Here is a 26432-nt window from a genome sequence, read left to right on the forward strand (position 1 = left end):
ATTGGGAAATTGGTCTACCTCCACAATCCCAAACTAATTCCCAAGCTAATGTCGAAATCATTAGTGACCTTTTTAAGACCCAGTGGTGAGAGGTTTCATTCATTTCTTGAGGCAGAAAAAGAATTTGACATAGAGCCCTCCAGGCTTCTCCTCCTCCAGTAGGATTATTTGTTGGGATAGGAAGTATGCATCAGCTGCTAACTCGTATGCTTCCCTTAAAGTGAGTCCTATGTGAATTGTCTCCTTTCTCCTAATAGTCCCCTTGTTGACTGAGAGCTCCACTGATTGAATGTCTACGATTTAGATCAAAACCAAGTGAAGTCAGGTGAATTTCTTACTGTAAATTAGTTTACTAAGAAGCAGCTTCTTTTTCCCATCGTCTTGAATTGCTATTTTCCAGTTTCCAAAAGGGTCTTGGGGAAAGCAACAACGACAACAGAAAAAGTCAACAGCTCTAATACAGATTAACAATTTATCAGCACTTAAAATCAAATTTAATTTTGGGTATTATTTTAAACTGGCATTAAGTGCTTACTTCTAGAATAAGCAGTACTATGACTCAGATGTTAGAGATTTAGGGAGAAAATTTCATGAAAACTCAGTAACTGTGTACTGGTCAACAACCAGCTCTCTGAAAAGAATGTACTTAATACATTGTTAAATTTAATCTGCATTTTTGACATTTTCTTCAACACTTTCTTACTTTTGAACAATCAGTAGTCAATAGTAAGTAAAATAATAAGTTAATTTATGACATCTGCACATTTCCAAAGTATAAATGCTCACACAGAAAATTTAACAATTGACTTTCTGGGCTAGTATGAACTAGCTCCAATTTACTCCCACGCCCTCACTAAAACAGCCTCCTATAGTAGAAATAGATGGATCTGAAGATGGAGAATTTAGGATTCCATTCTAACTGTCACTATTATTGTATCATTGAGCAAATCAGTTAACCTTTCTGGGTTTCTATCTTTTTCTTCATTTTCCTTCAAAATAAGGGATTAAACTAGATGATTCTAAGGTTCTCATTCTAAATCCTCTTTCTACAGTATATGAAATAACATACAACTACCAAAAGAATCTCAGTGGATAGCATTTGGCAATTATGAAGCCACTTATTCCTTATGAAATTAGCATTTAAAAAAACAACATTTGAATGAGATTGCAGTACTTATTTGTTCAATCTTGATGGTCATCAGAGTAATTTGTATTGTTTGTGAATACTAATACAAACTACCCCATTAAACACTTTTTTGATCATCTACTTTGTTCAGAGTTTAAAAAAAAATACCATGTTGAAGTTGAAAACAGGACCCTTGAAGTCAGAGAATAATTCACAACTGACACTGTATGTATTAACGTGCCTGTCTTCCTATAGCTACCTTACTCAAAAATAAATAAATAAATAAATAACATAAAAAAAATATTCTTTCTACATTTTTTCATTTTTTTACAGTTTCCATGGTATAAGGTAAAACCTCAAAGGTATTTTAATTTGTATTTCTCTGTATCTGTATTTGTATTGCTGATTTAGAGAATATTCTTAAATGGTCATGTATATTTGTAATTTTGTAATTCTTTTAAAAATTATTCATATTCTCTTAATACTTCTCTCTTATGGCTCTTATATATATATTTGCCAATTCTATATTTGTACTGTATATCTGTGATATTTGCTATAAACATTTTCCCTCCTGAGAGTTTATAGATTTCCTTATGTATTTAAATTTTATATAAACAAAATTATCTATTCTATCCTTTTTAATAACCACTATCCTAAGAAATTTCTGTTACCCAAAATTGGGAATAATACCTCATCTTATTCTCCTTCATTTTTAATATCCTTTCATATTCTGCTTGCAAATCCATCCATTATTGTCATCATCATTATTATTACCATTATCACAAGCAAGCATTTATTAAGCATTCACTATACACCAGGCATTGTGCTAAATTCTAAGGCTGCTAAAAAGGGAAAAAAAATACAATTACTGCCCTCAAGGATCTCACAGTCTAATTAGAAGACATCATGCAATTAGTTTATTTAAATATATGATGTAAGATGCTGAAACAAATATAATTTCTGCTAAATTATCTCCTTTCTCCAGAAGTTCTCATTAAATAGTGAGTTCCATATCCTATATTATTAAGTTTATCAAACTTTGAATTACTGTTTCCAATCAATTGGCTGTAGTTATTGTTTATCTAAACTGTAATTTCACTTTTTTTTCTTTTAACCAATATCAAATAGTTGGGACAATTACTGCATTATTATAGATTATGACAATGCTATTTCCCCTTAATTTCCTGATATTTTCCATTATTTTGCTTAATGAATCTTAGAATAATTTTCCCTTAAATGAACTTTGCTATTGTTTGCTATTATTTCATATAGTTCCATATAAAAATGCTAACCATGTTTTTGTTTTGCCTTTTTGATGAAGCATTTAGGATTAAGTGATTTGCCCAGGATTAAATTATCACTTAAGTGTGAATTGTCTGAGGTCACATTTGAACTCAGATCCTCTTTACTCCAGGGCCAGTTCGTCATGGTGCCACCTAGCTAATCACTTTTATGGATTTATTTTCAATACTACTAATTTGCTAAAGCTATTAGTTGTCTCAGTTGCTTCACCGATTCAAGGAAGGTTTTTGAATATACATTTTATCATCTTCAAATAACAATAATTTTGTCACCTCTTCCCCAACTTTTTTACCTTTATTTTTCTTTGGTGTTAATATTTCAGCTATCATTTCTAGAATCATGTCAAATAATAGTGGAAAGGTAGGCCTCCCAACTAATTATTCAATAAAGGTATGAGATTTTATTTTAATAAGATTATCTTAAAATCAGCAATATCGTTTTTGTTGTTGTTGTTGTTGTTGTTGTTGTTTTTTGTTTTGTTTTGTTTTTTTTTTTTAATTAGCCTTTTTCTACACTTTGAGTGATCTCATTTGTCATTTTGTTGCCTACTAGTTCCTTTTGCTAATAGGCTGCACAAGGCTATGGAAACCAGTTTGACTGATTTAACCACAGCTCCCAGGATTCATTTATATTAAGATTTAACTGACCCCTAGTTCAAGCAAAGCCCTCTCTCCAGCCACATTCTGGATCTCTTCCCTTCATTCCTTCCTTATTAGGCTTCCTCAAGTAGGGACAACTCAGAGAGCAAAGGCATTTAAAGCAAAGTAGTAAAAGTTAATTCTCTTGATAACATATTTTGTAAATGTGCCAGAATAACCTGAAGGCTTCATATAAATTTAGTGAAATTATCTATACTCTAACACAGGATGGGTAAAGTTCTTGGAGGACCTAAAAGACTCCATGATCTTTACTAAATATATAGTTAGTAACATTAACTGAGAATTATCATGATCAGTTTTGCAAAACAAATTTAAGCATCATATGGACAAAGTCTTTCTCAAGCTATTCTGTTTACATTTTTAGGCATCATTAATTCAGATTCTCATCATAGAAGTCACAAGTGTGTAAAAACTTAACTTATTTGTTCTCTTTCAGTTTAGACATGTAGCACAGTGATTTTTAAAAAGATGCTTTCATTGCAATTTTTTGTACATGTTGTCATGATGCTTCCTATGGACACTGAAAGAAATAAACTAACAGCCTGTATTTTAAACGTCTGGTGGTTTTGGTGATGGCAGAAGTGGGTAAATAGATCATATTTTCTTAATGGGGATACATTACATTTTAGACTTTACTCTTGGTTCCTGCATATTTTGGCACTTTATTGTTTTATATTTTAAAGTGATACTCATGAACAACAAATTGTACAAGTATCACAAGACTGTGTTCTTCAATTCTGCTCTAGACTTAAAGCTAATATAAATTAAATATTTGTCTCTGTAGAACTGACTTGGCAAAATCATAAAGAATGTGGGGGGGTTGTACTGATTTAATTTACTTCTCTTTAAAGAATTTCCCCTGTAAGGATCATTCCTATAGATTAATGAAATTGTCAGCTTAAAAAAAACCCTCCAAAACCTGAATTGACAAATGTCTATATGAAAATAAAGCAACCTAAATTGGATCATTTTTTTTCATTCTAAGTTGTTAAAAAAAATATTCAATGAAGTTGAATTCCACTGCCATATATCATTTTGTACTTATGTGTAGATGTATATGTGACTTGCTTTTCTTTCTTATCCCTGAGTAATTGAAAGGTGGACAATAAGGATACTACCACCACTTCTGTGGTCCACCTTTGAGATATGTTTTCCCCTGTAGAACAGTTCAAAAATATCCCTAGGTTAAAATAACCATGAATAGACCAGACCATTGTATTCAATATTCCATCTCTTCATATGCTATAAAAAGATGAATTAGCTATAAGTTTAAGGGCTTGGCTAGGCTTTAAAATGGGCAAATTGATCTGATCCTATCCAATTATCCATTATATTTATTTAAATAAGAGCAGACTATTAGCATCACCAATATTATTTTTTAAAATAATAGTTTCTCTTAAAAAATTAAGGCAACTTTTCTATTAACTGAAACATTAGGAGAGTATTTTTGAAACCTGATTATGTTCGTTTTGTAAATAACAATAAAAAACATTCAATGGTAGTACAAATCAATGACAGCACATAACATTAAAAGATACAGTTAAATTATAATATTTATCTTGCTCCTTATTTGGTATATTTGGAGAACACATAGGCCATTTCTAATTTCTAATAATGAGACCAAATCTCAGAGGTAGAAGAGATCCTGGAGGCCATTAAATTCAATATACATCAGAATAAGAATCTACTCTCCAAAACATTTCTTTCTTCCTGCTACAGATGTTCATTCAAATTCTAAATGAAGACCTGTAGTTATAGGGAATTCAAAACCACTACATAGCAAGTTAAAGGATTTTTAGATAGCACAAATTAAGGAATCTCCCCTATCTCATTCCTTACAATAAAGTAAAATTTACTTCCCTTTAACTTTCATTTATTGTTTCCAGTTCTACCCTCTGGAGTTAAAGAGATTACATTTCCTTTCTCTCTCTTTTATGTCTTATTTTTCCAATTAAATGTAAAAATAATTTTTAATATTTAAAAAAATTTCAGTTCCAAATTATTTTGCTATATTTCCCCTCACCTGTCATCAAGAACTCAAGCAAATATAGATTATACTTATGTAATCATGCAAAACATTTCCATAATAGTCATGTTAGAAAAAAAAAAACAGACCAAATAAAGAAAAAATTTAAATGATGTTTTAATCTGCATTCATATTCCATTTAGTTCTTTCTCTGGAAATGGATAGCATTTTTAATCATAGACCTTCGGAATTTTCTTGAATTTTTGTATGGCTGAGACTAAGTCATTCACAAATGATCATTGTACAGTGTTGCTGTTACAATGAACAAATGCTCTCCTGACTCTGTTCACTTCAATTTATATGAGTTCATTTAAGTCTTTCCAGGCTTTTTCTGAAGTCATCCCATGTAGAGAGCCTGAACTCTGGAGAAGAACACCTTGAAACAAGGTGTTAACTCAGTGGAATTGATGAGATAATGGTTCTCTAGTTTACATATATACTTAATACTGGATGGTGATGAAATGGTTCTCTAAATTCACACATAGTCAGTATTCCTTAATGATGTAATTACAAGAAGGTAGATAAGGACTGAGAAGGACTGGAAGGGAGACTTTCTATCTTTGACTAGCCTCAGTAACTCCCATGCCTCCTGCACTATTGTTCTGATGTTTTCAGAATTGATTCTGGGGGTTACTAAGCTTTCAGAACTTAACAAAAGGTATGGTCACTGCTCTCTTTGCCTTTACTTTGGTCTCTGAGTGACCCATTTTTTTTTTCTGTCCTGGAACTATGGCCAGGATACCTGCTACTCTCTGGTCAGGATGTCTAAGGTGCTAGTTCTTCTCCATTCTTTGGGACTGTAATCTAGAATCAAGTATGAGCAATGCAAAAGCACAGCACCCAATGCCCACTAATAATAATCTCCTTCTGATCAGTCTTCCACCTTCCTTACTATCTGTGGCCTAAAAGCTTTGCCCAAGATTCACTGTCCCCCAGTCCCTGGCTTGCACAAGGCTTGGCCTGCTACTGACTATTTTGTGCAGTTCCTGTAAAATTAGTTTGCAGGTACTCACTACAGTCCTGAACTGTAGCATGGGGCCTCATTGCTGGTTTGAGCCAGGTTTCAAGATCTCTCTTTTTCCCCTAGAGAGAGACAAACCTTTTTTGCCAAGCCTTTTATTTGTTTTGGGCTAGAAGATTGTTTCACCCAGTACTTTTCTTTGTTTTGCTGTTATTTTAAAGCATTATTTTAAAGTTATTTGGAGGGAAACTTTGGAGAGGACAATTAAATTCATGCCTTTATTCAGCTCTGTTTTTTAAGTTGCTATTTTCTTCACTATTTTTCTGTCTCTTTTACCAAAATATTAATTTGTGTGTGTGTGTGTGTGTGTGTGTGTGTGTGTCTATATCTGTATCTGTGTCATTGTGTGGTTTTTGGTTTTACTTTGTTTGCATTTTTGTGAGGCAATTGGGGTTAACTGACTTTCTCAGACTCACACATCTAGTAAGTGTTAATTGTCTGAGGCCACATTTGAACACAGGTTTTCCTGACTTCAGATCTGGTGCTCTAACTGCCCCTATTAATTCTTTTTTATATATTTTTCTTGCATTACTCTCATTTTCTTTTCTCAATTGTTCTTCTGTTACTTTTACTCTCTTTCCTTATCTCTTCCAGGATTTCTTGCTTGTTTTGTGGTCAATTAGTAATTATTTTTAAGAGTTTACTTGTAGCTGTTTCCTACTGTTCTCTTCTTCTAAGTTCATAGTGTTGGTCTTCCTTGACACTGTAGTAGCTTCTTTGTTGTTGTGTTTGTTCATTTTCAAATCTATTTCTTTATTTTGAAATTTATATTAAAGTTGGGCTCTGCTCACATAGGACGGGGAGGCATTAGGATAAATTGAAGGTCATATATATGTGTCCTGCTGTTATCAGAGTTAGTCCTGGGTTTTTAGTAGTTACAAAGTGATTTTACCCTGGGAAAGTTGTAGTCATTGTACTCCTGATCTATACTCTGATCTTTACTCCAGAAGGGTCCCTGTTCCTCTATACTTTTTCCTCACAAAATCTAAGATTAAAAATTAGTATCCATTTTCCTTTTTCTTTTTCAAAATTATTTCTAACTTGGGGGAGTTAAAAGCTGATACACATATATTTTAAAGAGTTTTTAAAAGTGAGCCTGACTCAGGACTGCACATTAAGGTTCAGAGTTGGGATGAAATAAGGTACTCAACACATTCAACAGTGAAGAAATAAAGATTGACCCAGTCATAACAGAGAAATGATATTGAAGAAAGATATTTCAGCACTTACTTTGGGTAGATAGACATGACCCCCTTCAGCACCAAACGGAAACATATCTGGTCATTAGAATAGGAGATGATAACTCTTGTGGTCTTAAGATATCTGCCAATTCTGAGGGCCCCAAAGTCAAATAAGTGAGCCTTTCCATGTCTTTGATGGCCAGACCCCACAAGGAAGCTACATTAAGAGAGGGAGCTGCTAGTAAAGTTCAAGTGACACCTTTGTAATCTTTTAAGGAAAATTAGCTTAGTTCATTTTTAGGGGGAGAAAGGAACACTTTTAGATATTGGTCCTTTCACAGGAGAGGATCAGAAATCCAATCTTTTTTTCAAATACAATCTTCTTAAACAATTGCTTACTTTTTCAATCTGCTTTTCTCTTCTGAAGCCCTTGAATTTGATCAAGAAGGAATATAAAATCATTACTAAATTAACCTTGGAATCTCTGACATACTCAGAACTTACTGTTTTACTAGATCTGGGATTTCCTTCATTGTATTGAGCCTATTACTTCACCTTATTTGTTAATTATGCTTTGCACATTTGTACATAGATAACTAAAACTATGGATTTTTTTTTTTACTCCTTCCTTAGAGTTTGTCTCCTGTAAATTATTGAGCACCTCTGCTGGTATTCTTCCTACATTAACTACTATCTATGGTATTTAGATTGGTGAATGTGAGTTGGAAGTTTTCTTTCTTCTCCATCCTTTTCATTTTAAAATCTTCCTGATTAGATTTTCAAGACTCCAGCCAAATATATTCTTAATATCCCTTATGAGGTGCATTGCTTCCTTGGCCAGGAGCTGTCATTTCTGTATTTTAAATAGAGGTCTAGAAATCCAAGTCCTATTCTCAGATAAAATCTTCTTAACCAACTGTACATTTCCTCAATCTGTATTTTTCTTCTGAAAGCTTGCCTTTGATCAACAGCAGTGATTTAAAAAAAAAAAACCACCTGGACTCAAAAGATTTTTCATTTTATTTTATAAAATTTCATAGTCTTTAGCAATGCTGCCTTCTGGCAGTATCATTTGTGATCATGTGAATCATTAGCAATGGATAGTAGTCATCTGGTTTATGTGTCTTAGGAAGCTATTATGTTCTCATGTCCTGAGAAGAAAGCAACTATTCTGTTATGATCTAAGTAGCCATCAGCAGGGAGTCACCAAGCATTACTACTAATATCTTCCTCTGAATCTCCCTAGATGATCTCTATACCTGACAGCACTCGTGAATACATCTCATCATTCCTTAGATGAAAAGTTACTTCTTTGGATGGCCAGTTCCCTTCTTTTTGGTAAAGCCTAAATTTCTTAATTGGTGGTAAGTATTTAATGGTAACTTCTCTATATCACATTCTTCTATTTTCTAAGAGCAGCAGTATGGTACAATGAAAATAAGAGTAATTTAGTACTTAAGGAATATAGGTTTAAGATACTGACTTAATAATGCTTATTAAATAATTGACTAAATTCATGTTCTTGTGAATCACTGTCTGCTAAGTCATCAATGTTTCTGGTTCTTAAAATTTTCTCTTCTTTGATTTGACAAGAAAATCCTTCATTCCCTTTTTATGACTACTTCACCTTCCCTGATATGTTGGAACTTGGAGAGGCCTTCTCTGAGCCTTTTCATTTTACTTTGTAAGGGAAAGTAGTGTATATTTTCATTATAGATAACAATTATTTAGCCATGAGAAAGACCCATATCCCATTCCCAGCGACAATTAGTACAAATTTTTCCATGGTTTCTGGATTCAAGATCCTCAGGTATTTGTTGTTTTTACTTGAAAAGCTTCCCTCATCTAATTAGCTCCTTCTCCCTTATTAACTCCTTGATAATCACAAGCAGCTTTTTTCTCCTTTGTCTTTCCTTTCCAGACACTTTTTACATCTGCTTTTAAATTCTTTCTTTTTCCCTGCTTTTAACCTTGTTCTTCTTTAATTTTTCTTTGAATCTTTCTTTCCATATATCTCATGCCCAGAATGCATCCCTGACCCTCTTCAAAACTGCAAAATCTTCCAAAACTCCACCTTCATAATCCATTTTCTTTCCCATCCTTCTTCTTCAACACAAGTTTTCAGCAATCATGAAATAAACATACTTCCTATAAATTCAGATAAGCTATAAAAATTATCTGCCCTCTCAGTTGAATGAGTCTATCAAAAAACATAAACATGTTCTATACCATCTAAGCTACAGACCTCACTGTGGAATGCCAGGGACAAACACTCATTCCAGTGAAGTTGATTTGCTGTGAACATTCTAACATAGGGCTAAATGAGTGAATTCTGCTTTGCTGCACCTTACCTGATTTATATCTAGTAATAATTAAAGAATTCACTCCTGGACCTTTTTTTCGATGCCCTCTTTTCACTCATGCATCTTCAGAATGTTTTATTCTGATAACATATTACCTTTATTCATCAGTAGAAAAATTTTAGACAGCAGTACCATTAGGGAGGAAAAAATCAAGGGGAAGATTCAAGTTGAATTATGAGACTATGGACATGTTGTTATCAGTACACTTCATGGCACCACAGAAAAATAGCATTTGCATCCCCAACTAATCTCTATACAGTAAAGAATGAACAGTGCAAGACTTTTATTCCATTTTCTAAGATATGTTTTTGGAACTGAATATGTACATTTTTATTATTTTTATAGCAAGTAAAATAAACACGTGTTTAAAATAATGCTAATTCTAAAGGATAGTACACAATCTACTCTCCAAAAGCATTATGACTCTATATCCAAGCATACAAGAATCTCTAATTGAAGGCAAGACTTTGAAAACATAATTTTCACTAATGCATAAACATTTTTCATTCTAGAAAATCCCCTCAAAACAGGAATGATTGTTTAAGAGGAAAAATGGTAGGTGTCTTATTTAAATCTGGAATGAATATTAGATTCTACATATAGAAATAAATTTCTATATTTATATTCTAGTATAGTTTTACAAAATAATCCAATTTCAGTTATATACACATAGGAATAGTCTGTTATCAGGAGATCTAGAGGGAGGAAAATTAGTTTCCCAAGGAAAGGAATATATGATGTCATGATTTTTACTTAACAAATTCAAACTTCAAAAAATGGCTTGCTATTTAGTTCATAGAAAGCTTTCAACATATAGAATAGCCTCAGCTTCTTGAGGACAGAATTATATATTTTTTTAATGTCTGGTGTTTACCTGGCACATAGTAGGTGCTTTGAAAATATTTATTGAATTGAGTTGCATTGCATTGAATTGAATATAGAGAGAGGTGTGGGGGGGTAGAGTTGAAAACCTGAAACAAGAAAAGTCACAGAGCTCAGGACAATTTGCAGGTGTTGAACATTCTGCTGACAGTTTTTCTCTTTGCAATTGGAATAGAAAGAGATTTTCTAGGGGAAAAAAATCACTTGGACATAGGTGTTGGGCCAGGGATATGCATTGTCTACATAAGGGCCATCTTAGTGCTTGACTATGCAAATTTATTATTCTGATATTATTATTTAAATATCTATTTGGAAATGAATTGCAGCTGTGCACATATGTGAATCAGGAATGGGAAAATATGCTGGCTATAATAAAGCCCAAAGAGCAATTTTCAAAAGTAATTTTGAAATAATATAAATAATCTATTAACCCTCTGAATCACAGTGTAAACACCCCCAAGAGGACAACACTCTGGCTTTATAAATGGGCACAGAGGGCATGTGAATCTTGTTTTTGGAGGTCTTAGGGGGTTTATTCATTACTTAAGTACCATTTAGGTTTTCTGTCCATAGGGTTTAGTTTTTCCTAATTCTCATTTGGGATGGCTAGTAGAGATCCAAAATAATTTTGACCTACGGAGACATGTCTTTGCAATATGCTGATGTTTCATTGAATATAAAAAAGCATTCTCCTGCAGGCACTTGCATTGGCTTTAAAATGCTAGAACTATCCATTTTGAATGTAATTATGCAAAATAAATGAAAGAAATCTACCCTGCTGATATTTATGTAACAACTTCTAGAGTAAATCTTCTGATTTACAAATATACTGGGACCATTAGCTAGAAGCCACACCACATCATTATTTCACAGAACTTTAGGCAACAGCATTCACTTGCCCCAAATCAGCATTACTTTGCAAAGTAAAATAAAACAAAGAAAAGCAATTGACTTTTTCCTGGCATTTTTGAAGAAGAAACAAAGCTGTTTAAAAATCAATGAAGCTTTCACTTTCAGAAATATTTTTAGAAATGCATTTTTTAACTAAGAATTTTCCCCATAATTTATATAATGTCTTAAGCCAACTCAGTATTCTTACATGCTATGTAACTCTGCAGGGACAATATAAAGGGCAGAACTAAATGATAGTTTTTAATTAAAGAGAAGGGTCAGATTAATGGCATCCACTTCACAATAGTGGGCAATCTCTTAATTCCAAGAGGATACAAACTAAGAGATATAAGATCTTCTATTTTTATGTAATGCATAAAATCACAGATAAATTCAAAGGAAAGAAAAGAATAAATCTAGAGAGGTAGAGCAGTTATAGAAATTAGTGAAGCCCATCAAAGACAGAATTACAAGCATGCTAAGCTTGTGTTCATCTTTATCTTTTCTTCCCACCATTTGATATGCCAATTCCTAGCATATCTAAAAGTATCAGTCAAGCAAAAATATTTATTAAGGTAAAGGAAATGGGCCAAGCACTTGGCTAGATATTGAACATGCTAATAAAATTGGACAAAGAATTTACATTCTATTAAAGGAAATAATATTTACATATCACACACTATGCAAAATACCACAAGATAATTATGGGAAGTAGTTTTAGCAGATGTGGAGATTAAGAAAGTCTTTTTGTAGATCATCATTTTTTAGATGACTCTTGAAGGAGATAAAAATTGTAAGAGGCATGAGTGAAGAGGGAGTACATTTCATTTAAGGGGTGAGACTACCTGTGCAAAAAGAAAAAAGAAAAAAAAAGACGTAGACAGGAGATGAAATGTGTGAGGAACAGTTAGAAAATCAATTTTCTGGACCATAAAGTTCAGAAGGGGCAATAATGTACAATAAGGGTAGAAATGTAGGTAAGGGCCAGGTTGTTATGTACCTTAAATGATGAAGCAAGAGTTTATATTTGAAACTAGAGGTAATAGGGAGCTAAACTAGTTTATCAAGTACGGGAATGGCAGGGTCAGAATTTTTAAGGAAAATCACTAGCAGGTACATGAAGGACAGATTTGAAAGAGAAAAGACTAGAGGAAATGAGACCATTTAATTAATTCTATTTAATTATCCTAAGAGTTTATGCAAGAAGTTTTGAGAGACTGAAACAGAGTGGTGGCTATAAGAAAAGAGATGATAGGACCGATGTGAGAAATTGTAGAGGTCAGCATGGCAAGATTTGTGCAGAATGAGTTTGAGTGAGGATGCAATAAGACACTGAGTTTGTAAAAATGGTTGACTAGAGCTTTGTGTTATATTATAGAACTCCTCTTATGGCACTTATATATATACATGTATGCATAAGAAGAGAACCAAATGGTCTGAGGCAATGAAAAGAGAAATACAATTAGTTAGGAGGATTAAGGGCAGCTTCAAGTAGATATTAGACAGTCGTGTTTGAACTTGGCTTTAAGAGGAAAAGGTGAGAGAGAAATGGGATTCATTTATTCAGGCATTCATAATAATTCCCACTTGTTGCTTTACTTTGGGACTTCTAAAACTTCTCCACTATGGCTTTCCATCTTCTGCTCATCCCCCATATCCTCTACTTTCACCCTCTGATTTTCAGCCAGCTTCCTTTGTATGTGTTACCTTCCCTTGTTATACTCCTGAAGGACAGCTATCTTTCTTTTTCATAGTTGTATTCCCATTACTTAGCAGAATACTTGGCAGTGACTTAGTAAATGTTTATTGTCTGTTAACTTAAAAATACTTGTTGAAAAAAATAAATGAAGGAATAAGTGAAAGATCAAGATAGCAAAATGTAGGGTATATATGACTGAATCTTATAAAATGAAAAATGACTAGAATAGTAGACTGGAAGATGAATTTTTGAGAGCTTTGGGTACCTAGCTAAAAATTATAGACCTCAATTGATAGATCATCATTTGATGAAGAGAAATTTTGGAGTGGTATGATTAGACTTGTGAATAAAGAAGATGGGTTTGTTGGGGATGTGCAGGCTTTTGCTTTAGCTTGGATCAGATTAGTTTAAAGTAGCTAAATCTTTCACAGTGGATCATGCTTAAAATATTACTATTATTGTGTTTTCTTGGGCCTGCTTGCTGAACTCTGTATAAGTTTATATGCCTTTCCAGCTTTTTTTTCCTGAAAGCATCCTGTTCATTATTATAGTACAATAGTATCCCATTACAATTATATTCCACAACTTGTTCAGACACTCCCCAATAGATGGGCATCCCTTTGATTTCCCATTCTTTGCCAGCAAAATATATATATATATTTTTTTTTCTACATATAGATCCTTTTCATTTTTTTATTTCTTTGGAATAGCGACCTAATAGTGATATTGCTATGTCAAGGGGACAATTTTTTTTTTTTCAGGCTGGGGTTAAGTGACTTGCCCAGGATCACACAGCTAGGAAGTGTTAAGTGTCTGAGACCAGATTTGAACTCAGGTCCTCCTAAACTCAAGGCTGGTGCTCTATCCACTGTGCCACCTAGCTGCCCCAAGGGGACAATTTTAGAACCCTTTGGTCATTGTACCAAATTGTTCATCTGAAAAATTGGATTAATTTATAAATCCATCAACAATGCATTTTCTATATCCCCTTCAATATTCAGCATTTTTTCCTGTCATGTTAACCAATATGATAGATATGTGGTGATATCTCAGAGTTGTTTTAATGATCATTTCTCTAATCATTAGTGATTTAAAACATTTTTATGTGACTATTGATAACTTCTATTTCTTATCTGAAAATTGTCTTCATATCTTTTGGCCATTTATCAACTGGGGCTTTTATTTTCCTAAATTTGGTTCAATTCCCTATATATTTGAGAAATGAAGTCTTTATCAGAGAAACTTGCTGTTATATTTTTCTTCTAGTTTTCTATTTTCCATCCTTATCTGCATTAATGTTGCTTGTAGGCTTCACTTCAAAAATAAAATAGGAACCCCAAATTTGAATTTATGTGCTATTGCTATTAAATTAATTGCCCCCTTCCCTTTCTTCATATTTTGCCTATCCCCTAAAATATATCAATATAGTTGTATTCATAATTGTATTCCCATTACTTAGCAGAATACTTGGCAGTGACTTAGTAAATATATATATATATATCAATATATAAAATATATCAATATAGCTTCTTACAAATGCTTTTTAGCATTCTAATAGGTTTCTCCTGACTTTTCCAGATTTTTCCAAATTTTTATAGTCCAAATCCTCTTTAGAAAGTAACAATTCTGTGAAGAGTTTTGTTTCTGGCAGTTATGCTATGTAATTTACATGTTCATCCACATCAGAGGTAAACCATAATATTATCCAAAAGGAGATAAATCTAAGGCATTCCAAAAAGGTAGGAGTGGGGGAGTAGGATGCAATGCTTTGCCTTTTCTAATATAATAGTATTTCCCCCAGATATAAAACAAGAAAAATTTTAGCATTCATTTTTATAACATTTTTCTACAATTTACTCCTTCTTTCCCTTGCTCCTTTCCTTCCCCTCTTCCAAAGAAGTACTTATATATGTACTATTAAGTAAAACATTTCCATATTAGTCACAATTGTAAAAGAAGAAACAGATCAAAAGGAAAAAAAAATAAGAAAGACTAAAGGAAGTGAAAAATTGCTCAATTTGTATTCAGAGTCCATCAATTATTTATCTAGTTATACATAATATTTTTCTTTGAGTCCTTTGTACTTGACTTGGATTATTATGTTATTGAAAAGAGCTGAGTCAGAATTGATCATCACACAATGTTGCTGATACTGTGCACAATGTTTTCCTTGTTCTACTCATTTCACTTTCCATCAGTTCATACAAGTTTTTCCAGGTTTTCTGAAATCTGCCTGTTGATTGTTTTTTATTGTATAAGAATATTCCATTACCTTCATGTACCACAACTTATTCAGCCATTGCTCAATTGATGGGCATCTTCTCCATTTCCCATATATTCCCACTGTGAAAAGGGCTGCGATAAATATTTTTTGCAAACAATATATTAATGTTTCAATTTTACTACATCCTTTCAAACATTTGTCATTTTCTCTTTTTGTCACACTGTCCAAACTGTATCAGGTGGTATCTCAGACTTGTTTTAATTTGCATTTCTGTAATCAAAAGTGGCTTACAGACTTCTTCATATGCTTATAGATAGCTTTGATTTCTTTATCTGAAAACTATCTGTTCATATCCTTTAATCTTTTATCAATTAAATACTCAAGTTCTTATGAATTTTACTCATGAGGCCTTTCTTAGAGATACTTACTGTCAAGATTGCTTCCTAAATTTCTGCTTTCCTTATTATCCTGGTATTGTCTCTACATAAACTTCTCAAAAGTATTTACTAAGACACACTTAAAAGTATCAGTTTTGCATTTTGTAATGCTCTCTATTTCTTGTTTGAATAAGAATTTTTCTCCAATAGGTCTGACAGATAGACAATTCTTTGCTCTTTAATTTAGTTTTGGTGTCTCCCTCTTTAAGTCTAAATTATGTCCCAATTTAGACCTTAGTTTGGTATATGGTGTGAGATGTTAATGTCTACCTAGTTTGTATTCTATTGTTTTTCAATTTTCCAGTTTTTATGAAATAATGAGCTCTTACCCCAAAAGCTAGATTCTTGTTTTACCAACCATTAGATTAATTTCATTATTGGTCATTGTGTTTTGTGTACCTAATCCATCCCATTGATTGATTCCTCTATTTATTAATCAGTGATAGATAGTTTTGATGATTAATGCTTTATAATATATTTTGAAATCTGATATTGCTAGGTCACTTTCCTTTGTATTTTTATTTCATTAATTCACTTGATATTATTGAGCTTTTGTTTTTTCAGGTGATTTTTAAAAAGTTTTTCTAGCTCTATCATAATTTTTGGGAGTTTGATTTGAATGGCATTGAGTTAAGTAAATTAGTTTAGGCAGAATTGTTATTTTTATTATATTGGCTCAATATATCCATGAGCAACTGATATTTTCCCAACTATTTAGATCTGACTTAGTGTTTATATTATTTATGGATTTGTCTTGGCAGGTAGAATTCCAAAAATTTTTTATTGTCTACAGTTATTTTTAATGGGACTTTTCTTTCTATCTCTTGCTGCTGAGCTTTATTGGTAATATATAGAAATTCTGATGATGTATGTGGATTTATTTTATATCCTACAACTTTCAAAAAGTTAATACTGGTTTCAAATAATTTTAAAATTGATTCTCTAGGATTCTATACATATACCATAATATCTGCAAAGAGTGATAGCTTTGTTTCCTCATTACCTTCTCTAATTTCTTCAATTTCTTTTTCTTCTCTTATTGCTGATACTTTTCTAGTACAATACTAATACTGGTAATAACAGACATGCTTCTTTCAGCCCTGATCTTATTGGGAATATTTCTAGATTAACCCCAATACAAATTATATCTACTGATGGTTCTAGATAAATACTGATTATCATTTTAAGTAAAACTCCATTTACTCCTATGCTCTCTACTGTTTCTTTGAGAATAGGTGCTGTATTTTGTCAAATATTTTTTCTGCATGTATTAAAATAATCATATGATTTCTGTTAGTTTTGTTTTTAATGTGGGCAAAATTATGTTGATATTTTCCTAATATTGACTACATTCCTGATATAAATCTCACTTACTCATTGTGTATTATTCTGGTGATAAATTTCTGTAACTCTGTTAATATTTTATTTAATATTTTTGTATCAATATTCATTAAGGAAAATGATTTATAATTTTTTCTCTGTTTTGGCTGTTCTTTGCTTTAGATATCAGCATCATATCTCATAATAAAAGTAACTTGATAGGATTCCTTCACTTATTTTTCCAAATAGTTTACATAGTATTGGAATTAATTGCTCTTTAAACAAACAAACAAGCAAACAAGTAGAATTTACTTGTAAATCCAGCTGGCTGTGAGGATTTTTTCTCCAGGGAGTACATTAATGACTTGTTCAATTTCTTTTTCTAAGATGAGATTTTTCTAGGGTTTTTATTTCATGAATTGTTAATTGAAGTAATATATATATATATTTCAGATAGTAGCATATACTTTGATAAACTATTGCCTAATGGTTGCTTTAATTTCTTTCTCATTGCTGGTGATTTTACTCATTCTGTTTTTGATATTGAATATTTGGTTTTCTTTTTTGTTTAACCAAATTAGCCAGTGGCTTAATATAAAGCCAGCTCCTAGATTTGTTTATTAGTTCAATAATGGTTTTGTTTTGTTTTGTTTCAATTCTAGTTAATTCATTTTTGAGTCTCAGGGTTTTGTATTTAGTGCTCAATTGGGGATTTCTAATTTTTTTCTTCCTTGTCTTTTTTTAGTTGCATGCCCAAAATCATTGATTTGGTCTTTTGCCAATTTATATAAGAATTTAGAAAAATAAATCATCCCCAAAGTATTGCTTTAGCTGCATCCTATACATTTTAGTATGTTGTCTCATTATTTTCATTTCTCTTTAATGAAATTGTTGGTTCTTTCTATGATTTGATCTTTGACCCATTTATTCTTTAGGATTATTTAGTTTCCACTTAATTTTTAATCTGCTTTCCCTTTGCTATTGACTGTAATTTTCTTGCATTATAATCTGAAAAAATACATGTAATGTTTCTGCCTTTTTACATTTCATTTTGAGGGTTTTTTTTTTTTGTGCTCTATCACATGTTCTATTTGGAGGCCAAGTGCTGCTCAGAGAAAGGTATATTTCTTTTTGTTTCCATTCAATTTTCTCCAAAAATTTGACATATCTAACTTTCCTAATATTCTATTTATCTTCTTATTTTTTTTCTTCTGACAGGGGACAAACGAGGTTTCCCACTAGTATAGTTTTATTATTTATTTCCTCCTCTAATTCACTTCAGTTTTCCTTTAGAAATTCAGATGCTATACCACTTGTTGCATATGTGTTTAATATTGATATTGCTTCATTATATATGGTATATTTTAAAATGATGTAGTTTTCTTTTTATTTCATTTGATTAGTTCTATTTTTGCTTTTTCTTTGTCTGAGATGAGGATTGTACCACTATTGTGTTGTTGTTGGGTTTTTTTTAACTTTAGCTGAAACAGAATAGATTCTACTCCAGACTTTTATCCTGATTCTGTATCTTTCTGTTTCAAATGTATTTCTTGTAAACAACATATTATAAGATTCTGGTTTTTGATCTATTCTGATGGTCCCATTTTATGGGAGAGCTCATCCCATTCACATTCTCAGTTGTTATTACTATGTGTTTCCCTCCATCCTGTTTCTTCTTCCTTTCACCCTTCCATCCTCATCAATATTTTGCTTTTGTTTACTACCTCCCCTACTCTACCCTTCCTTCTTTCAGTCCCTACCCTTCACCACTATATTTAATGTCCTCCTCTCCTACTTCTTATTGAATAGGAAATTTCTATATTCAACTGATTGTGTATATTATTCCTTCTTTGATCCAATAAGGATTAGAACAAGATTCAAATGATACTCATAGCCTACCCTCCCACTTCCCCTCCATTGTACAGGTTTTTCATGCCTATTCATGTAAAACAATTCATACTATTCTACCTCTCCCTTCATTTTACACCCATATTAGATCTCTTTCTTATCATTTAATTTTTGTCATTCCCTCAAATTCACTTTATTCTCATACCCTCAGTCTATGTGTATTTCTTCTAGTTGTATTCTTAGTGATACAATACTAAGTTTTACAAGCATAATTTTGCCATGTAAGGATGTAAACAATTTAGCTCTATTGAATCCCTTACTTTTTCCTTCCCTTTTTTTCCCCTTTTTATGCTTCTCTTGAGTCTTGGTATTGGAGATCATTTTTTTTTATTTAAGTGTGATCTTCTCCTTATGAAACCTTGAAATCCTTCTATTTTATTGAATGGCCATTTTTTCCCTTAAAATATTATGCTGAATTTTGCTGGGTAGATGATTCTGGTTATAGTCCTAACTTCTTTGCCTTCTAGAATCTGTTACATGACTTCCAGTGTTGCAATTGCTAGGTCCTATGTAAGCTTAATTGTGGCTCCCTGATATTTGAATTGTTTCATTCTGGACATTTGTATTATTTTTCCTTGACCTGGAAGTTAAGAAAATATTTTAAAAAGAAAAATAACAAGACAAGAAGGTAGACACTAGAACCCAAAGGAGAGAACAATTGAAAATGATGAATGGCAATTTATTTAGACTAAAAAGATTTGAGAAGCAAGTATATAAAAACCATTGTTTACAGCAACCAAAAAAATTACATTTATAATCTTTTTAGTAACAGGCTTATTGAACACAAGATTAATTTGCAGATGCTGTTCCAGGAAGAATTATTTACCATGTTTGTTTTGCTTTTGATATTCAGTTGCAATAACAAGCCATGCATGATATTAGATTATTAAAATATCACAGTATCTTAGTATCCATTCCTGGAGCATTAGATGAATGCATGTTGATATCTAGTTCAATCTCTACATGATAAATCATATCAAAATCATTTCTTGGACAAAAATTAAAAGATGGACCAATTTTAAATATCATGCCTAGGCTCTTTGAGCAGGGAGTTGGGCTTCCTTCCATAGTTGGGAAGCCATCCCTCATTGCTTTAAATAATATGCTTAGTTAACCTCCAATCCAGAAATAACGTGGCCCTAGGAAGACACTGGTATTTTTTCTCATATCCTATTTTTTTTTCTGTTTCCTGAGTTTTCCAGGGGAGCTCAATGAGAATGTGGAATGAAGAGACTGAATGTTTAGAAAAACATCTCCCATGGCAAAACCTAAAAACTGTAGATCAATGTATTGGTTTTCCCTCACCTTGTCTTCCTCATATCCCATGTAAATAAAGATAAAGAGCATTCAACAATCATTTCATCCAACCTGCTTCATTTACAACTAAGGAAATTGAGTTCCATGAAAGTATTATGTTTAAGATGTCACAGCGAGTAAATCCATATTAGAACCCAACTCTATTTCCAAGTTTAGTGCTCCATACACTGCCACACCTCTTTCTATATAAAAATCACCTTAAGTTTCACAAACAGAATAATTTAATTCAATTCAGAAGATGTGGCTTACTATTTTTAAGGCACTGTGCTAGGGGATAAGAATACAACCATCATGTTCCAGTTTACTCATTTCCCATCACCAGCTCTTCCACCCCACATTAGCCATATCCTAAAATAGTTATTCCCCTTATATTGCTTTCACCCATAGGTACACCATTTATTTCTATGTTCATTAATTCTGAATTTTTCTTTGTGATCAGAATTTATTAACCTTCTATCTTTGCCTTCCCAAACCAAATCCTGCCCATTATTCTCACTGTGACTGCCAAACCTGTGATCTCCCTCAGTTCTTACTCAGGCCATCATCCCTGCACTAGATGTAAGTTATTCCTTTTTTCATCTTAATCATTTGGCAAACCTCTTCCACTCTATACTGTCCTTATCTCTAGAGTCTCTTGCCCCTTATAAGGCTGATCAAGCTCTGCAAAGTTTCAGTCTTGGATCATTCCCACCATCCACCAACTTTCTTCCATTCACATAATACTGAATGAAAGGGAAGAAAATCACAAAATCATTCTGATTAGGTCTATTACAAATTTATATTACTTCATTTACACTAGGCCCTCATGATTATAAGGAAGTCCTTTTATACCCCCCTAATTAACTCACTATCCAATTAACCACAGCAGTATTTCCATATCTTTTCATCCCTTCTCAATCCTACCATGACTTTTTCACAACCACCCTCTTATTTAAGAACCTTTATTCACATTTTCAGAAATAAAGAGTCCATTTGCTGAGAGCTCCCTCTTCTCATTTTCACATTATCTCATATTACACAGGTGTCCCCTTCTGCCATTAAATCATTTTATCTCAAATGATGAGGTTGCCCTTCTCCTTATCAAAGCCAATCTTACATGCAAATATGATCCCATTCTATCCTGTCTTCTCCATTCGATTACCTCTCTGTCATCCCCACTTTCTCAATTATTTTACCTTTTTCTATTAGCTACTTCCTTCTTGTCACTAACTATGCCCTTGGCAGCCCTTTCTCAATAGAACCTTCCCTTGTCCTTTCATTCACAATGTAATTTCGTTTCTCTTCTGCCCTTTGTGACTATACTACTTGAGAAAGTAATCTACAATAGATTTCTCTTCTTCTCTTCTCTCTCTTCATAAATCTAATAAGCTTTTCTAATCCACATTCTATTTTTATCTCCCTTAATCTCTAACACTATTAATCACTCCTTTTTCCTTGATATTATTCTCTCTTTCTGATCTAACTATTCCTTCTTTATCTCTGTTGATAGATATTTATCTATAAGGGAAATGTTAATATAGGGGTCTCCCAAGCCTTGGTCCCTCTTTTTCATCTATGCTAATTCAGTTGGTGATCCCATTAGCCCTTATAAATTTAATTATCATCTCTATTCTGATGATTCTCAAATGTGTTTATTCATCTCTGCTAATCACCAGTCTAGCATCTCTAACTACTTTTAGACATATTGAACTAGATATCTTGTAGCCTTCATAAACTCAGTATGTCTAAAACTGAATGTATTATCTTCTCTTTCAGATCCTCCCCTCATTTAATTTTATTATTACTGTCAAGGTCACTGATATATCATTCTCCCAGTCCCCAAAGTTTATAACCTAGGTAGTATCCTCCACTCCTCATTCACACTCAGCCATATCATACTTTGTAGGTTTACTGCAGAAGGTAGGTTTTTTATTTGGGATGTAAAGGAAAACAGAGAGATTGGTAGCTAGATTAGAAGAAACAAAGCTTCCCAGGCACGGAATTTTCAATAATGAAAGGATCATAATGTGCTATAAAAAAAAAGAGTAGTTTTAACATTCCTGTAATCCCTACACAGTCCTTCATTCATCTTTCCGTTTAAGTATTCCAAAAAGGCCTCTTCCCAGGCATCAATATCTTAATTCTTTCTCTCTCTTTTAATGTATTTATTTATGTAAAAGTTACATAGAAAAGGAAAAATAAAAAAAAGAAAAAGGAAAACAAACATTGTCATGCGCATAGAAGAACATGAGAGAATTAAAATACATAACAATAAATTTCCATTTCAAGAAAACATAGATAATAATAGCACACTGTTCATCTTTTCTTTGCTTCTTTATAGGTTTTCTTTTGTTCTCTGCTATGCACTTTTTACTTCATTTTTTCCCTTTTACTTTCCCTACCTCTCCCAAGTATACAACAGTTAACCACAAGTATATCTATGTTTACATACATATATGCCTACAAACATACATGTATACACACATACATATGAACATACACACATGCATACATCTAAAACAATATTAGTATGGCTGACATATAATGTGGATTTCTCTCTTTTGATTGTCTAAGATCAATGATTACTACCAGTACTTACCCTTCTTTTTAATAAATTCTATTTCTAATCATTGTTATTGTATTTGTGTATGTTTTATTTCCTATCTCTGTTACCTCTACTTTGCTTCTACCTTCTAGCTTCTACCTACTATTTAGACTCCCTCATTCCAAAAATACTTTACTTATTCTCTCCTCCAACTCACTTCTTCCCTTTTATTTCATTCCCATTAATCTACATATCTTACCATATTCCTATTTCTTTATAAATTTTGGAGGGTTTTATATCCTTCTGGATATATATGTATTGTTCCCTCTTTAACACATTTCTGATGTGAGTAGGATTTCAGCTCTCATCACCCATCAAATTCTTTTGTGTCAGTTCTTGTTCTTATACCTCATTCATATATTAAATACTGTTTTTACTTTTTTCTACAGTTTTACCTTTTGAATCATGTAATGCTCAACTACACCAATCTTCCCTTTGAATTACCTATTTTCTAATAACAATATAAAACATATGGTTTACATTTTCATGTATAAAACAGTTTATACTTATTGAATCTCTTGAAATTAGTCTTTGATGTTGACTCTTGGGTGTCAAATTTTCTATTAAGTTCAGGTGTGTTTGCCATAAAATCCTGAAGATGTGACAATTTATTGATTGTCCATTTTTTCATTTAATATTAATTGTTCTGGATATAATATTTTTGACCAAGACTTAGATCTGTAGATCTTTGATATATAGTATTCTAAGACCTGGAGTCTTTTATTGTAGATGCTAAGAGGTCTTGTGGAGTTTTCATTGTGACTCAAGTATGTTTGAATTTTTTGCTGCTGTAGCTTATGAAAATTTTCTCCTTGATCTCAGACCTGTAGAACGGAACTCTTCATAGGAGAGGATGATGACTATGATACAAAGAGACTGAGAGGCAGTTGCAGTATCTGATCTCTCTCCTCTTCCTTTTGCCTCCAATTTATTTCATTCCCAATCCCCAAAGAATATGTGCATTAGTAAAGGATGTTTTTTTTTTTTATTATACCTTTTTATTTACAAGATATATGCATGAGTAATTTTTCAGCATTGACCCTTGCAAAACCTTCTGTTCCAACTTTTCCCCTCCTTCCCCCCACCCCTTCCCCCAAAAGGCAGGTAGACCAAAACATGTTAAATATATTAAAGTATATATTAAATATAATATATGTATACATATCCATACAGTTATTTTGCTGCATAAGAAGAATTGGACTTTGAAATAATGTAAAATTAACCTGAGAAGGAAATCAAAAATGCAAGTGAACAAAAACAGAGGGATTAGAAATGCTATGTAGTGGTTCACACTCATTTCCCAGAGTTCTTTTGCCGGGTGTAGCTGGTTCAATTCATTAATGCTCCACTGGAATTGATTTGCTTCATCTCATTGTTGAAAAGAGCCACATCCATCAGAATTTATCATCATATAGTATTGTTGTTGAAGTGTATAATGATATCCTGGTTCTGCTCATTTCACTGAGCATCAGTTCATGTAAGCCTCTCCAGGCCTTTTTATGATCCTCTTGCTGGTCATTTCTTTTAGAACAATAATATTCCATAACATTCATATACCACAATTTATTCAGCCATTCTTTGATATATGGGCATCCACTCAATTTCCAGTTTCTAGCCACTACAAAGAGAGCTGCCACAAACATTTTTGCACATGTGCATCCTTTTCCCTTCTTTAAGATCTCTTTGGGAGATAAGCTCAGTAGTGACACTGCTAGATCAAAGGGTATGCACAGTTTGGTAACTTTTGGGGCATAGTTCCAAATTGCTCTCCAGGATGGCTGGATGTATTCACAATTCCACCAACAATGTATCATTGTCACAGTTTTCCCACATTCTCTCCAATATTTGTCACTATCTTTTTCAGTCATCCTAACCATTCTAAGACATATGAAATGGCATCTCAGAGTTGTCTTAATTTGCATTCCTCTGATTCTTAATGATTTGGAGCATCTTTTCATATGGCTAGAAATAGTTTCAATTTCTTCATCTGAAAATTGTTTGTTCATATCCTTTGGCCATATATCAATTGGAAAATGGCTTGATTTCTTATAAATTAGATTCAATTCTATATATATTTTGGAAACGAGGTCTTTATCAGGACCTTTGACTGTAAAAAAATGTTTTCCCAGTTTATTGTTTCCCTTATAATCTTGTCTGCATTGGTTTTGTTTGTACAAAAACTTTTCAATTTGTTATAATCAAAAATTTCTATTTTGTGATCAATAATGATCTCTAGTTCTTTGGGTACAAATTCCTTCCTCTTCCACAGGTCTGAGAGGTAAATTATCCTATGTTCTTCTAATTTATTTATAATCTCCTTCTTTATGCCAAGACCATGAACCCATTTTGACGTTCTCTTGGTGCTTAATGTTAAGTGTGGGTGAATGCCTAGTTTCTGCCATACTAATTTCCAATTCTTTCAGCAGTTTTTGTCAAACAGTGAATTGTTATCCCAAAAGCTGAGATCTTTGGGTTTGTCAAACACTAGATTATTAAAGTTATTGACTATTTTGTCCTGTGAACTTAATCTATTCCACTGATCAACTAGGCTATTTCTTAGCCAATACCAAATAGTTTTAGCAATTACTGCTTTATAATATAGTTTTAGATCTAGTACAGCAAGGCCACCTTCATTTGATTTTCTTTTTCATTAGTTCCCTTGAATGTCTTGACCTTTTGTTCTTCCAGATGACTTTTGTTATTATTTTTACTAGATAATTAAAATAGTTTTTTGGGAGTCTGATTGGTATAGCACTAAATAAATAGATTAGTTTAGGTAGTATTGTCATCTTTATTATATTCACTCACCCTATCTAAGAGCACTTAATATTTTTCCAATTAGTTTGATCTGACTTTATTTGTATGGAATGTGTTTTGTAGTTTTGCTCATATAGTTTCTGACTTTCTCTTGGCAGATAAATTCCCAAATATTTTATACTTTCAGCAGTTACTTTAAATGGAATTTATCTTTGTAACTCTAACTTTTGGATTTTGTTAGTGATATATAAGAATGCCAATAAGTTATGTGGGTTTATTTTGTATCCTGCAACTTTGCTAAAGGTGTGGATTATTTCTAATAGCTTGTTAATAGAATTTCTGGGGTTTTCTAAATATACCATCATATCATCTGCAAAGAGTGATAATTTGGTTTCCTCATTACATACTCTAATTCCTTTAATCTTTTTGTCAATTCTTATTGCTGAAGCTAGCATTTCTAATACAATATTGAATAGTAATGGTGATAGTGGGCAACCTTGTTTCACTCCTGATCTTGTTGGGAATGGTTCCTGTTTATCTCCATTACATATGATGCTTACTGCTGGTTTTAAATAGATACTACTGATAATTTTAAGAAAAGTCAATTTATTCCTATACTCTCAAGTGTTTTTAATAGGAATGGATGTTAGATTTTATCAAATGCTTTTCCTGCATCTATTGATAGATGATCTTATGCTTTTTATTAATTTGGTTATTGATATAGTCAATTATGCT

Source organism: Sminthopsis crassicaudata, chromosome 2, assembly GCF_048593235.1.
Source record: "Sminthopsis crassicaudata isolate SCR6 chromosome 2, ASM4859323v1, whole genome shotgun sequence".
Taxonomy (NCBI): domain Eukaryota; kingdom Metazoa; phylum Chordata; class Mammalia; order Dasyuromorphia; family Dasyuridae; genus Sminthopsis; species Sminthopsis crassicaudata.